Genomic DNA, 5,132 nt, shown 5'->3' with positions numbered 1-5,132 from the left:
CACAATCAAGCGAGGCAGAATAAAAGAGCATTTCCGGTTACGATTTTCAAAGTAAACCTCGCGATGCATGCGCGAAGGAATCGACGGTCACAGTTCTATTATTACGTGCCTGTTATTTGGCACTTAATTTGTAATACAATTTGGTTTTCATGTAGCCTACACCAGTGTCCACATTGTCTAATTTGATTAAGATTTACCATGTTGTCTCTTTATTTTGAAGGTAAAGTAGTTATACCTCTGTTGTTTTTTTCTCTGTGTGCGTTCGTGTGTGTGCGCTCAGTGGAGGGGGGGGGGTATACACTGGTTCTGAAGCTCTTATGACGTCGCTCAGAAAAAATATATATTTTGTTATCTTGTAGATGTGAGAAAAGAAGGAAGAAATGTACAACCTATTTTTTAAGCCTATGTTTATTTGGGTTAGATGCCAATAAAAAATGGACACGTTAACAGTCACGGTTGGGATCATTGTTGCAGATTAGTTTGGGCTGCTGCTGCTGTGAGAATAGACATTGTGAAAGGAAAAGGCTGCATTTCGTCTTTATGTTGAAAACAGCCTCGATTAGATCCAGTGAATTGTTCCTAAATCCAAACCTTTGCAGTCCACATCACTGACCGCCAGAGGGCAGCCACAGTCTGCGGATCACAGACACTGCGCTGTTACGTCTGCCTCCAATGAGAGCCTTCTGTTTGTATTCTAGAGCGCGAAGGGAATGATTGTCATAGACATAAATGGCTTATTTGCAGATGTGAAGGTCTGTCTCAGTGAGCAGAATGTACTCCGCTGATAGGACCTGGTGCTGCAGCCATCCGTCTGTATATATAATATTCTTCTTGTTTTTTACTCTTATCTTATTTCTGTTATTATACTACTTGTTTTACTTATTACTGTGAGCAATGCTGCTGTAATCCTGTAATTTCCCCACTGAGGGACTAATAAAGGATTATCTTATCTTATCTTATCTTATCTTATAAGGCAAACTGTATTTGAAGAGAGGTCAGTTTATGCCTCCTGTTGAGGTATGAAAGCAATAACAACTGTGCTAATAAGGCTTAATGTACCATACTCACGCAGTGGTAGAATGAAATAAGGCCTCAAGCTATGTGTAATTTGAAAATATTGTGTGACTGAGAATATAAGAATAAGGCTCTTTCTGTTCACAGAAATGATGTGAACCAAGCGCCCTGCCCCAATGTAATTTTTGTATCAAGTTCAAATGAATATAATATGGGTATGACTGTATATTAGACCTTCTATTTTCGGGTTTCCCCAGAATTTCTTCTCTTGCTTTTTTCTTCCAACAAATGTCAACCTTTATACTGTAAGTTACCTTTAAGTATCAGAATAAACATGTTATAGACATGTATAAATTACATAGCATAACAGAAAGTTACTGCATGCTTTTTATTTAATATTGCAACTATATACTGCCTCCCAATGTATCAGTTGGAACAAAAGTGCTTGTGTAACTCATCTTTCAGCACAGTTGTATGTGATTTTGAATGTGTCTGTAAATATGGATTCAACCATGCATCATCAAATAAGAGTTTCTACTATACTGGTTAAATATTGAATACAAATTATGGGAACCAATCCAAAACTGCACACATGCAGTAACCTAACAACCAAATGCTCTGTATTTGTGTCATAATGATGTGTTTGATGTTGTCTTGTGCAAAAGAAACTATTCACCAGTAGACCTGGCTGGATAAACTATTGTCATGTATGAATATTTAAGTATATTTAGGCCGTCACCCAAGGGCAGCTGGGTCTTTCTCTCTCCCCTCCTCTCTCGTTCTCATCTGATGCCTATCGCTTACGGTGTTGCCTGTAACTTGAACTCTCATATTCAACCATCGGTTACACTCCAATAATCTTTACACTCTAAGCCACTGCTCTGTGATCAGATCAGTTCATTAATTAATAGTAGTGAAGTGTATAGGGCAAGTGTATTAGCAACTGACCCTGAGTCAGGTGCAACCAGAGTCCCTGTGGCCCAACCCCTGCCCCCAAACTCACAACAGACCAGGGACAACCTGGTCAAGTAATTAGACACCCAGCTCCTACACACTGCAGCTCACACACCCTGAGACTCTCACACACACATTGCTTGTCAGGAAAGCAGGCAAGGGCCAATGAAGGGCTGAAGAGAGAGTGACCCTCGACCTGTAAATAGTGGTTGAAGCCACCAAAAGGCAACTTGGCTGGCAATCTATTTCCTTTGAGAGAAAGAGAGCATGATGAAATGAGAGATCGGCCTACTGACCGAGAGATGGCCCACACAGTCTGGACTTTTAAGTTGAAGTCTGGGATAAAAAGATGATGCACTGATGCAGTTGCTACTGTTGGACAAGTGGACAACTTATGCTGCTGTGACATAACAAGAAGACACGCTGAAATGGAGGACAGCTATTGAGGATACTTGGCATGGATTAAACTGAATGTCTTCCCTGGATAAAGAGATGTTTCCATTTCATATGTAGCTTCAAAAGTGTGGAAAATGGGATGGCACGTTCTTACCTTACCATCTTACTTCATCCCACTTAATGGAAATTATGGACATACCCTTCTGAATATTGTTCATACTCTGCTCAAGAGTAATGATGTACAAGATTCTACTCCAGATTAACTGACGAATGTTGACCCACACACTGGAATACCCCAGGTCCACCCGATGTCAGTGCGATTAGCTTTCATTTTACTGTTTGCTTTAGTCATTTCTGAATCTCCCAGCATGCACGGACTACCTTGTTCTTCTCTGGGCCACTGTTTTGGTAATCCATCTGATGTTAACACTGATCCACCACCTGCTCAAGAGACAAACTACTCCAAACGAAGCAGAAATAACAGTGGACTTCCGGCAGCAAACCCGGTTATATCCCAACCAAAAGCCCTACCATGCAGCACACAGGAGCAGCAGCACAAACATCGTCAGAAGACTGTCAGCTGTATCTCCGACCACTCTACCAGAACCATACAAGTAAATGGTACCAATTTAAACTCTATCTGTTACCTGCAGGACGCAGATGACGGCCCATGCTTTGAGTCCCCTCCGGGCTGCTTTAGCCTCTCCCAGAGCTCAGATGATGATGTGGAGGAAGAGTTTAGTCCGGAGATGGAGCTGCAATATCCTCAAATTCCCAGACCATCTATTATTATCAGACAGTCTGAGGTAAGAAGGCTATGGTCAGTAAGTTATGTTTCCACAATATGTATTTAATAATGAACAATATAGTAATTCAATTTGACATGAAGCAAATCAGTTATGGAGTAAAATATTTGTCTACTGCAGTTGTTTGTAGATTTCATGTATTACATTATATCACCACAAGGTGGGTGTAGATCCAAATTAAGTTATTACTTGTGTCTGGTTGAGATCCTTCCCTTTCATGATTTAATTCATCACTTCTCAGAAAACTACAAAATCTACTTATCAATGACATGTAAAGCTCTGAAACACACATGCACACTCACACACCCATGTTGCGGTCACAGTGCTCAGTGACTGCAGATTAGATGTCAGTGAAATGAGTCCTGAGCTCCTGTTCAACATGATCTGTGAATCCTGATCTCTCTACACACACAAACACACGTGTGCCTTTGACTCTGTGTGTGTGTGTGTGTATGTGTGTGCGTGTTTGTACATGCCTGTATGTGTCAGAAATTCAGTCTTGACTAAAACTAGTAAAACAGTTTTCCTAGAAGATGATGACACCTTCTGGAAGCCGTGGCTCCCCAGGCTCTGATCAATAATGCTGATCAGCAGTGGAAACTGCAGAAGAATTAGAGGGAGGAGGGGCGGGTTTGAGTAGAAATCCTGGAATTTACACTGTTGATTACTTCATCTGAGACATTTCCTCAGCAGATGTTTAGACATCTGGTGGCTTAATTGTTTTATACCAGAGGATTGGCACCTTTGATACGATCTGAGTAAGTATTAAGCATATGGTTGATTGATTGTGGCAGTTGGATACAAGCTTGGTATGAGAATTTCCTTGAGCGACTAAAACATTGAGCCAACTGTAAACATTGCTCAACAATTTAACTAGCTTGTGCCAGCCTCCCTTTAAAACGGCAGCAAAGCTGCTAAACAGTGCAGTGCATGTTTGTAGTGGACACCTCCCAGAGGTACAAGACTGCTGTATACAGCCAGGCCCTCCCCCAACACAGCCATTGATGTGCTGTGTAAGATTGAATTTCAAAACTGGTTTTTTGAGCATACCTTTATCTCTTTCTGTGTAAACAGGAAAGAGGTTGCACAATGGTTACTCCAAAAAAAAGCAAATATTAAACACGTGCAACTCATAATCTACTCATTGATGTCTGATCCTGACAGCAGGATCTGAAAAAGTATCCAGGGGAGCACAGGCGTGATCTGAGCATGTGCATTAACCTTTGTAGGGCTCCATCTTCTTAACAGCTGACCTCTCACAAATCACATGCCAAAAGCCTTAGTGAGTCCTACCCTCGAGGTTCTAATTAATGCCCTCTCTGTGGAAGAGCTCAAGGGACTGCATGTGAAAATACTGGTAATTACTGACAGGCATATTGTGAAACGGCTGTGCAATGTGTCCAGAAAGAGAAATGAGTAGGAGTGACTAACAGAAGGAGACTTTTGGTTTATTATGCGCTAGTCCAGCGTGTCATTCCACATTGTGCAACTTTTCGGACGTGAATCATTAGTGTGTTTGTTTAGATATCCAGCGCAGATCTCCTGGGTCCTGAGGCTTTATCTATGTTTGAGTGTGTGCATGTGTGTATGTGTGTATGTGTGTGTGTGTGTGTTTGTGTGTGCGTGTGTGCGCGTGTGTGTGTGTGTGTTTGTGTGTGAGTGTGTGTTTGTGTGTGCGTGTATGTGCGTGTATGTGCGTGTATATGCGTGCGTGTGTGCGTGCGTGCGTGCGTGACACAGTTGTTGCATTAATCTCTGTCCTGTATCTTAAAGCCGGACGACTTTATGGGACACTTCCAACATCCAGAGCAGTAATCACTGCTATGAGCATTCAGCACAGTTTACACACAGGAACAATTATTAAAGGAATTATTAAAGGAATGTTCAATCGTAAACAATCATGCAAAGTCATCAGTGTTACTCTCTTTCACACACACACACACACACACACACACACACAGA

At 41.6% G+C, this 5,132-nt stretch overlaps 1 protein-coding gene across 1 annotated transcript in view; it reads left to right on the top strand.

The window, feature by feature from the left end:
* The first annotated feature begins 3,903 nt into the window (after positions 1 to 3,903).
* Positions 3,904 to 5,132, top strand: part of fam107b (family with sequence similarity 107 member B) — a 25,053-nt gene continuing 23,824 nt past the window's right edge. Inside the window, exon 1 of the mRNA XM_034535935.1 lies at positions 3,904 to 3,928. The gene's annotated coding sequence lies outside the window, so the exon portion shown is untranslated. The remainder of the gene's footprint in view (positions 3,929 to 5,132) is intronic.

Source organism: Cyclopterus lumpus, chromosome 6 (genome assembly GCF_009769545.1).
Source record: "Cyclopterus lumpus isolate fCycLum1 chromosome 6, fCycLum1.pri, whole genome shotgun sequence".
Classification (NCBI taxonomy): Eukaryota; Metazoa; Chordata; class Actinopteri; order Perciformes; family Cyclopteridae; genus Cyclopterus; species Cyclopterus lumpus.
The sequence above is the reverse complement of the archived record's forward strand: the minus strand, read 5'-3'. Positions and strand labels throughout refer to the sequence as shown.